Consider the following 11,750-nt stretch of genomic DNA (forward strand, 5'->3'; position numbering starts at 1 on the left):
AAGTAGGCTAGGATGGGAGAGAAGGAGAGGACAGTAAGAAAGTCAGAGACACATAGATGGGCACAGCAGGAGGGTACCCTTAACTCATTGTCTAATCCATACTGAGCAGATTACTTCACGATCTCATTTAATCCCCCCAGTCTAGGAAGATGGTATTACAACCTCATTGTACAGATGAAAAACCCTAGAAACTTGGAGAGGTGAAGTAAGTTGAAGCACAAGATGTAAGCTCCATGAGGGCAGGGGTGTTGCATTAATGTACATGCCCCATACCTGGGAAATACCTGGCTTATCACTATTGCCTGAAAAATAGTTCTTTAATGAAGGAGTGAGTGTCACACAGCTGGTAAGTGGCAGACTGATTAGCACTGATGCCTACTGGCTGGCTTGCTTGACTATACCACAATCAAGTTTATATCAGGAATTTGTAATTCATAAAAGCTACAAGGCCAGCAAAATTCAGAAAATGGTGTAATTTATCCACATCTGTGAAATAGAATAATTAGCAACCATGAAATAAATGTAAATATAAATATTAACACTATGTCATAAGCCCTAAAATTTCCTAACAGGAAAGTGCTCTGATTGGCTATTTATAGTAGAGTGTGACATGGGATGTTAGCCCATGTTGTTCTATTTAGTTCTTGTAACTGCCTGGCTTAAGTGTGAGTTAGAGAAGAGTAGTTATCCCAGAGGAGTTTCACTCCAATAACAGATGGTTGTATTTCAAAAATCAGCTTTATTGATGCATAATTTATGTGATATGAAATGAGCCTATTTTAAGTATACTCAATCATTATGTTTTGGCAAATTCATACACCTGTACCTCTACCACCACTATCAATATATAGAACATGTAAATCACTCCCAAATTGTTTTTATTATAATGTCTTTCAGTGACTCTCCTCACTCCAACTCCCAGCCCCAGGACACCAATGATCTAATTTCAGTCATGATATATTTTGGTTTTCTCCACTCTAGAAATTTATATACATGTAATGATTATACCTACTATAAGCAATGTTTGGCTTCTGGCTTCTTGCACTCACCATAGTAATTTTGAAGTTCATCCAAGTCAATGAAAGTATTAATACTTTATTTCTTTTTATTATTGCTATTCCTTTGTATGGAGTCTTCCACAATTTGCTAATCTATTCACTTGTTGCTGTGGTTTGAATGTGTCTCACAAAAAGACTGTGTTGGAAACTTAATCCCCAATGCAACACTGTTAAGAGTGGTATGTTTAATAGGTGATTAGGTCATAAGGGCTCTGCACTTATGATGGATTAATGCTATTATTGCAGGAGTGGGCTTCTTATAAAAGGATAAGGGCAGCCCCCTCTTGTGCTCTCAACCTCTCTCCTCCTGCCTTTCCTCCTTCTACGTACGATAGGATGCTGCTTCCAGAAGACTCTCACCAGACCCTGGCATCTCAGTCTTGGACTTCCCAGCCTCCAGAACTGTGAGAAATAAATTTCTGTTAATTATAAATTGCCAAGCTCTTCACGAAATTGTGTTTACTATTGAAAAACAAATTATCCAGCTTCAGATATTCTGTTATAGCAGCACAAAATGGACTAAGACATTTGCTAATGGACATTTGGATTGTTTCCAGATTTCGGTTACTGTGAATAAAGTTGCTATGAACACCCATGTGCAGCTCTATGTAAAGACATATGTTTTTATGTCTTTCAAGTAAGCACCTAAGAATAGACTCGCTGGGCTATAGGGTGATAGTATGGTTAACTTTGTAAGAAATTGGCTGATATCCAAAGTCGCTGTAACATTTACACTCCCACCAACAATGCATGAGAATTCTATTTGCTCTATATTGTTGTCAGCACTTATTATTTTTAGATTTTTTTAAGTCTAGCCATTCTAGTAGGCATTCTCACTGTGGTTTTAATTTGCAATTTTCTGATGATATTGGGCCTCTGTTATGAGTTGAATTGTGTCTCCCAAAATTACATGTTGTGGCTCTAATTCCCAGTGACCTTATTTGGAAATAGGATTTTTACAGATATAATCATGTTAAGTTGAGGTCAAACTGGATTATGGTGGCCCATAAACCCAATGACTAGTGTCCTTGAAAGATCAGGTAGTTAAATATAGGCACACACATACAGGAGAATGCCATGTGAAAATGAGTGCAGAAATTGGAATAATGTATGTATAAACCTAGGAATACCAAGAACTGCCAGCAGCCACAAGAAGCTAGGAGAGCGTCATGGAACAGATCCTTCCCTAGAACATTCAGGACCATGGCCCCACTGATACCTTGATTTCAGACTTCTACTCTGCAGACCTGTGTGAGAAAAAATTTCTGTTGTTTTAAGCCATTCAGTTTTCAGTACTTAGTTATAAGGGCCCTAGGAAATTAATATAGCATTTTTCATGTACTGATTAGCTAATTATCTGTGTATATACATATAAGTGTGTGTGTGAATTAAATGTTCAAATATTTTGCCCCATTTTAAATTGGATTATTTATCTTCTTGTTATTGAGTTGTACACACACACCCACACACACACACACACACACGCACATGCACGCACACACAAACACTTTGGATGCCAGTTATTTGTCAGATAAATACTTTGTGAATGTTTTTTCCAAGTCTATGGCTTGTCTTTCATTTCCTTAACAGGGACTTTATTTCAAGAACAAAAGTTTTTAATTCTAGTGCAGTAAAATTTATGTATTTTTCATATTATGTTCTATGATCTATATGTCTTAAGAGATATGTATCTACCCCAAGGTTATGAATATTTGATTATATATTTTCTTCTAGGAGCTTTATCATTTCAGTCTTTATGTTTGTGTCTACTATCCATTTCAAGTAATTTAAGTGTATGATGTGAGATGAGGGTCTAGTACTTTTCTTTTTCACATAAATATCCAGTAATTCCACTACCATTTGGTAAAAAGACAGTCTTTTCCCCCATTGAAATGTTTTAGCAACTCTGTTGAAAATCAATTGAGCGTATATGTGTGGGTCTATTTCAGGAATCTCTGTTCTGTTTCATTTAATGATATGCTTACATCAATTCTATTATGTGTTGTTACTGTAGTTTTATGAAAAGTCTTGAAATAAGGTATCATGAGTCCTCCAATTTTGTTAATCTTTTCCAAAATTGTTTTGGGTATTTTAGGTCTTTTGCATTTTCTTCTAAATTTTAGAATAGGCTTGTAAATTTTGGTGGGAGGAACCCCTGTTGTAATTTTGATTGAGATTTCATTGAATCACGAGTCAATCTGGGGAAAATGGACATCATAAAAATACTGAGTTTTCTACTTCAGCATCATGGTAAAGCTTCCCATGTATTTGAATCTTAAAATTTCAGCAATATTTTGTAGTTTTCATTATAGAGGTCTAGCACTTTTGTATTAAACTTATTTCTATGGTATTTTAATACATTATTGTATTGCTTATTACCAGTATGTGAAAATATAATTAGTTTTTGTATACTGAATTTGTATCCTGCAATTTGGCTAAATTCACCTCTTAATTCCAGTACATTTCTGGAGATTAAAATTTTCTACATCTGTGAACATGAACAGTTTTACTTGTTTCTTTTCAGCCTTATGTCTTTATATTCTAGATTTATTTTACTAAATAGCAGTTCCAGTACAATGTTGAATAGAAATGATGAAAGTGATCCTGATCTTATGGAAAGGTATCTAGCTTTCTAGGTAAGAGATTTGCTGTGGCTTTTCATAGATGGCCTTTATTAGCTTGGGTATGTTCCTTTCTCTTCCTAGTTTGCTGAAAGGTTTTGTTATGAATGAGTGTTGAATTTTGTCAAATGTTTCTTTTGTATCTATGGTGATAGTTGTACAGTTTTTCTTCTTCATTCACATTGTATCATAAATTATGTTGATTAATTTTCAAATTATCAACCAATGTTGTTTTCTGGATATAAACCCTATTGGCCAGAATGTATTGCTATTGTTAGCATGGCTCTGGCCTCATCTAAATTCTGAAAGATTTTGTGTGGGAGTGGTACTATCTTCCTCAAATGTTTGATGGAATTTGCTAATGAGGCCATCTGTGTCTGAAGTTTTCTTGGGAAAATAGTTTATTATTATAAATTTAATATCTTTAGTACATGTTGAACTATTCAAGTTTTCCATTTCTTCTTCTACCAACTTTTTAAAGGTTTGCATTTCAAGAAATTTTCCTACGTATCTAAGTTCTTGAATTTATTGGCATAAAGGTATTCCTAATGTTACTTTATTAACACTAACATTTATAGTATCTATGGTGATGTCTCCTCTTTCCTTATTAATATCAGAATTTGTCTTTTCCTCTTTTTTCTTGGTTAGCATAATTAGATGTTTATTAAAGTTTTATTGACCTTTTCCAAGAACCAATTTTTTGGTTTTATTGATTTTCTTTATTGTTTGCCTGGTTTCTATTTCACTGATTTCTGCCCTTCTCTTTATTATTATTTTTTCTTTCAGTTAGAGTTTAATTTGCTCTTTTTAATAGCTTCTTAAGGTAGAGAGTTCATAATAGAGTTAACTGACTTAAGACTCTATTTTTCTAATATAAGTATTTAAAGATATATATTTCCCTTTAAGCACTGTTTTAGCTGCATCCCACAAAGCTGATATGTTGTGTTTTCATTGTAGTGCACTTCAGTTTATTTTCTAAAGTCACTTGTTATTTTTTCTTTGGTACATGTTTTAGTTGGTATTTTCTAGATATTGAAAAAACTGATTTTTAATCTAATTAGCTTCATGCTAGAGAACAGAGAGCCTTGTTTTATGGCTCAGCAAAAGTTCTACTTTGATGAAAGTTCCATGAGCATTTGAAAAGAAAGTGTATTCTGCTGTTGTTGAGTATTGAGTTTTACAAAATATTATTTCAAATGGGTTGATCATACTGATCGAAGCTTCTATATTCTACTGATTTTTTTTCGTCTGTTTATCTTTTCAATTACTGAGAGAAGAAATGTTATAATTTCACAATTTAACAGTGATCTTGTTATTTTTCCTTTCAGTTCTTATTCAGTTTTTGCTTCATGTATTTTGAAGCTTCAGAATTATAATATCATCTTTATGTTTTTATAATTTAAAATTGTGATATCTTTATGTTTTTATAATTATGAAAAATTATTCTTTCCCTGGTAAAATTTCTTGTCCTAAAGCGTACTTTGTCTAAAACTAATATAGTTTCTCTAGATTTTTTATGATTGGTGTATTCCAACCATTTACTTTTAACCTGTGTCTTTATGTTGAAAGTATGTTTCTTGTAGACAGCGTATAAAGGTTGAGTATCTCTAATCCAAAAATCTGTAATCCAAAATGTTCCAAAACCTGAAACTTTTTCAATGCCAACATGACACTCAGAGGAAATGCTCACTGGAGCATTTTGGATTTTCAGATTGGGGATGTTGTACCCATAAATATAGTGCAAATATTCCAAATTCCAAAAAAAATCAGAAATCTGAAACACTTCTGCTCCAAGCATTTAGAATAAGGGATACTTAGCCTATAATTAGGTCTTGATTTTAATCCAGGTTTTGCTTTTAATCATTTCTGCCTTTTCATTTGCATGTTTATATTAGTTACATTTAATGTAGTTATTGACATAGTTGAATTTAAATCTACTGTCATGCTATTTGTTTTCATCTGGTTTTTTTGCTCTATTTTGTATCCTTTTCACGTTTGAGATTAAGTATCTTTCTGTATTCTCTTTTGTCTCCACTATTGCCTTATTAGCTATTCTTTTTAGTGTTTATTATCTATATATTTGGCTATTTAGTTATTTAGGTAAACACTCTGGGGTTTACAACTTATCACAGTCTAACTTCAGATAATATTATACCATTTCACACGTAATATAAGAATATTACAAATGTATATTTCCATTTCCCCCTTCTATCTGTTGTAATATTGTCATTACTTCTACATATGTTGCAAGCTCCACAACACAATGTTGTTGTTTTTGTTTTAAATGGTTTATTATTTTTTAATAAAAATTTAAAATGAAGAAAAATGATTTTATTTACTCACATGTTTACCATTTCTGGTACTCTTCACAACTTTGTACAGATGCAAGTCCTCAGCAGATACAATTTTCCTTCTATCTGAAAAATTTCATTTAATGCTACTTATATTCTGTACTTTTGGCAACAAATTCTCTCAGCTTCTATTTTTCTAAAAAATTTCCAAAATTGTCTTAATTTTGGAAGAAAACTTTCAAGGATACTAGGTTGACAGCTTTTTTTTTTTTTTTAAAGCACGTTAAAGATTTTTCCATTATTTTCTTAATTTCATTTCTTTCTGATAAAAAAATCAGTGAACCTTCTTATTTGTATTCCTCTATACTTAATGTACCCTTTTCTTGGGCTTCTTTCAAGATGTTCATTTTATCACTTGTATGCAGAAATCTAATTGTGATGTATGCTGGCATAGTTTTGTTTTGTTTTTTATCCTGCTTGATTTTCACTTAATTTCTTTAATCTTTGAGTTTATAGTCAAATTTGGAATGTTGCCAGCCATTATTCAAATAATTTTTCTGTTCTCTTTCTCTCCTTCTGAGATTCAAATTACATAAACATTAAATCACTGAATATTATCCCATGGTCTCTGTCACTGAGAATTGTTTTGTATTTTATTTTGGATCATTTCTATTGCAGTCTTCAAATTCCCTTATCTTTTCTTTTGCAGTTTTTAATCTACTGTTAAGACTTTCCAGTGAAATATATATTTCAGATATTACATATTTCAACTCTAGAAGTTTTACTTGATTCTTTTACTTATATAGTACATTTGTATCTTCTTAATGTTCAAAGTTTCCTTTAAATCTATGAACATATTTATAGTAGCTATTTTAAAGTTCTTGTTTACTAAGTCCGTATCTCTGCCATTTGTTGATCTATAACTATTTACTGATTTATTTTTTTCTGATTTTAGGTCATCTTTTCCTGCTTCTTCCTGTCCTGTAATTTTTGGGGGGGACAGGATATTGGCCACTGTAAATGTTTTGTTATTGAATTCTAGATTTTGTTGTCTTCCTTTATACAGTGTTGAAGTTCATTTTGGCAGTTTCTTTTAGATCACCTTGAACATTTAAAGGCTTGTTTTTAAGTTTGCTGTGGCAGGCCTAGAATAGTCTTTACTCTTGGGTTTGTTTTAAGCCAATCACGGGGTCTTCATTGAAATATCCCTCCTCTTGCTGCTCAAAATTCAAGCTCCTTTATACACTCTGGAATTGCCTGGCTTAGAGATTCTCTAGTTGTTCTTTGATCAGCTAAGTGGGCTTCTGTCCTATGCATTCATAAGTTACCACATTCATATGATATGATAGGCATATCATGATATGATACACATATGATATGATCATATGCATCTTAAGGATAATCACGCATATTTCTGGAGCTTATTGTCTATATACCAATTTCTTCTTTGAAATTATGTCCTGCTACTTCTAGATGCCTCAGTTTCACTGAACTCTGATCATTTCCTCAGTTCTTCAGTTTGCCATCCCTACTTGATATGCACCTCCCTCTGCTGCAATCCAAAAGTGCTTCCCGGCAGAAAGCAAGAGCAAGTGCCGTTTTCACCTTGTCTGTTACCTTCTTATCAAGGATCACATTCCTAAGCTGTCTATTGTTCAGTGTCTTCTATGAGCTATTTCTTATATTTTTTCCCAGTTTTCTAGTTGTTTGTAGTACAAGGGTAAGTCTGGCAAGAGTTACTGTAACACATCTGGAGCAGAAGTTCAGAATGTCTGTCAGGATAAAGAGCTGTTCTTTAATTCAAAAAGATTCTATTTAGAATTCTAGTTCTTCCATTCACCATCTGCAATTGCTATATAGATAAATAACTTCTTCTTATATCAATTTTCCCATTTGTAACGTTGTGATTATGGATCCTGTCATAGAAGAGAGTTGTAATGACTGTCTGATCTAAAATGTATTCTGCCTTGCCTTTTTCCCCTTCTTTTCATTCCTTCTTTCCTGTCCTGCCTTTCTCCCTCCTTTCCTTAGTCTCTCTCTCCCTTCCTGCTTCCTTCCCTCCTTTCCTTACTCACTCTCTCCGTTTCTTTATTCTTTCCTTCCCTCCCTCCTCTCTCTCTCTCCTTCATTCCACAACTATTCTACAGAACATGGAGAATCAGTAGCAAAGACCATGGAAGTTCCTGCCTACCTTGAGTCTACCTTCTAGTAAGGATAAATAGGGGAATTAACAAATAAAGAAGATATGTAAGATAATTAAAAAATCTATGAAGGAAATAAAACCGTGACGTAATCAGAGAGTAATGAGAAGACTGGATTTGAATATGGCCATTAAGATAGTCTTCTCTGGGGGGTTAACAGTTGAACTAAGACCTAAGAAAGAAGGAATCAAGAATATAAAGAGACAACAGGAAGGCATTTCACGCAGAAGGATCAGCAACTGCAAGCTCTGAGGTGAGAATGAGAACATTTATTATAGAAACTGAAAGGTCAGTGTGACTGAAGTGAAATGAAGGATGGCATCAGTGGTACAAGATAAACTGGGAGAGGCAGTCAGGGACCACCAATTCACAAGAGCCGCAGAGGCCCGGGTTAAAGGTGAAGTGCCATGGAAAGAGTCATTATAGAGATTTTTGTTTGTTTGTTTTATAAGCAAAGGAGTGATAATAAAATCTGATTTCTGGTTTTTCAAAATCATTCCATCTCCTCTATGGAAACTCCTAACAGTGCTATAATTTCAAAGGCCTGTTTGTACAATGTAAATTGAATTTCACCAATATTTATTGAGTGGATATGATATGCCATATGTTGTGCGGAGCAGAAATAGAGAGGATATTCTCTGACTGCCTACATCTCACAATTTTCTTGGGAAGTTAGACATATGCCAAGTAACTGTGGCTGTTTCTTTACCATTATTGAGCAGAGTACAGAAAAATCCTTAGTGAGCTGAAAACTGATGCTAAGTCTGAAAACTTTCTACCCACAGACAGTTCCCCTATCACACTTTCCCTCTCCAGTTTTTCCATGGATACTAGGCTGTGTGCCATTCTCCATCAAGAAGAGAGGCCTGAGGCCACCAAAGCCATTTTCTATTTTTCTTACCTGACAGTCTGCTCTCCCCAGCTTGCTTACCAGTGACTAATCTTGAGATAGGAGAAGGATGCTTTAAGTAAAACAAGAAAAAGTCATACTTAATTAAATGGATTTTGGGCACAGCTAGATTATTCTCTGGAGGTCATAATGGGATTTCATGGCTCCAAACTGAGTATCCTATTATAAAGACCAAAACTAGAGCTATCAGGATTCTAAACACTTGGAGTTTCCATCTCTTAAATTTAAAAATATATCCACATTGTGTCAATCATGGACCAGTTATATTTCTCATACATTTTTAACGTGTTGATCTTGTGTGTCATTCTTAACTATACATAGCATAGGCATTTAAATTAAATATAAAGTGATCCTCAGGAGATGGCAAAAGTGAAAAAACAAGAAAAGTAATTGAAGTAGATTGGGAGAGAATTTGATAAATATTCATCAAACTAAAACTGATTATTAAGTAGCATGGCCCTGTCAGAGAGGGCTGTTGTCTTGGGAATTCTTCATGAGGCTTGAAACTTCTTCAGCAATTGATATATACCAATTTCTTTACTTTGCTCTCAAATAAATGTAGTTTTCTATCTGGTAATATGTTATACATGTTCATTGTGTTAAAACATAGACAATTTTGAAAAGTGGAAGACAAAAAAGGAAAAAAAAATACGTATTTTGAAATGTATAAAAATTTGTCAATATTTTGAAAAGTTGGAAAAGAAAAAAATTACCATATTCCTACTACCACCCACTTTAAATCTTTTCCTTCCTTCCTTCTTTCTTTCTTTTCTTTTCTTTTTATTTGAGATATATATATATATCAAACTATATATATATATATAGTTGCCTAATTACTTTTTCAATGTGCTTTATAATGTGATTCCATAGTATCAGATTATTGTTAAAGCTGAATAGTTTCCTATTATATAGATATAAATTTTCTCCTATTGCTGGAAGTTAAAAAGATGCTTCATTTAGGCTACTTTCATTTAAACTACTTGAAGAATCTGGTATTACAGTTGATGAAATAAGATTTGATGAAAGAAAGAACAACTTTCAGAAACCCTGTCTCTATTTCATGCGGGTGAGAGGCAAACCTGACAATAGCTATTATTTAGAGACACCTATTTTATTCCCAGCATTCTACTAATAGCTTTACTTACTTAATCTCTTAAACCTCACAAAATACCTAGGAAGCGGAGTCATTCCCATTTTACAGATGGAGAAAGTGAGGCTCACAGAAAGTTAACTATCTAAGTAACACAGTTGTATAAATAGTAGAAAGAAATTTTAAGCACAGGTCAAAATGATTTCAAAGCTTTTAAATAGATCCCAATATGGAATAGTTATCAAGGTAGGACTTTGCATCTGCTTAAAACAATTGAGGAAGGAAAAAAAGCAAAAGTGTAGTGGGTAATTTGGTGCTGATTAAATTGGGCCAATTATTTACATTAAAATAATAGATAATTTGGTACCTTGAAGACAGTAAAACTGATTTGATCTTTACCTTTCTGGGGCAGGTTTATGATTCAAATGTCTTCAAGGTACGGTTTTCCTTATTATATAAAAACACAACATCTGGGAATGTTTAAGTAGACAATAGATCCAGAAGGGCAAGCAACTAACTTTCAATATATTTTCATTATTTTAGGAGTTTGAAAAACATTAATTCACTAATTCTACACACCACAAAGCAATGATAATTAAGCCTATTTATAGATGAGAAGACAGTCTGCAATGTTAATTTAGTTCATATCTCCTATAATGCAGGATTTTTATCACCTTGAGGTTATTAATCCAACTCCTACTCAAACAGCACTTACCATAATTATTTTGCAGGTAGGCTCCTTTTCTTCCAATGAGAATGAAACCAGCTTGAAGGCAGAGAATGGATCTTAAAACTAGAGAATAAAATCTGGATTATTAAGTTCCAATCAACTTCATTACACTGGTCCCATATTTTACAGATGAAGAATATGAAAAAAAAAGGTCAGGTGACACAGTCAAAGACACACAGCTTTTTAAGTCTCACAACAATTAGACATTCATATCTGTGGCTTAAATCTTCAACGCCACTTCCTGTGGTATACCACTGATTTGTGATTTCCTATGCTACCCATGATGTCTTGATCTGTGCAAACACTCAATATATGTATGTGAAATTAAATCGGCGAATTTCCCTAGATATTATGTTATCTATGCCAATATCATGCCATAACCAAAAATGCTCAATCAGCATTTATGTCTTCTAGAACCTCCTGTCTCTCCCTTGCCCAGCATTAATAAGTTGGCAAGGTTTTTTGTTTTGTTTTTTAGAAAGCAGAAGAATTAAAAACAAAAGGTACTATCCTGGGTGCTTTCAAATTTTTCCTGGGTGAGCAGGTAATGCTTCGAAGCTACAATCATTGAATGCCTAATGTCACATTGCCGCTCAATATCAGCAGCCACTGCTTTCTGAATGACGGTGATAATTGGGTGCATGAAACTAGAAGACATTGCAATAAATAGATTTTTTTTTTGTTTGAAGCTTGAAAACCACCATCTGCGCTGGGGTTTAGAAACACTGTATGGAAACGGAAAGTATACTGGACAACCAAAGAAAACCATTTAGCATGAATGGTTGAAAATAGTCCATTTTCTTTCCTTCCTTCCTTCCTTCCTTCCTTCCTTCCTTCCTTCCTTCCTTC

Source organism: Theropithecus gelada, chromosome 1 (genome assembly GCF_003255815.1).
Source record: "Theropithecus gelada isolate Dixy chromosome 1, Tgel_1.0, whole genome shotgun sequence".
NCBI lineage: Eukaryota > Metazoa > Chordata > Mammalia > Primates > Cercopithecidae > Theropithecus > Theropithecus gelada.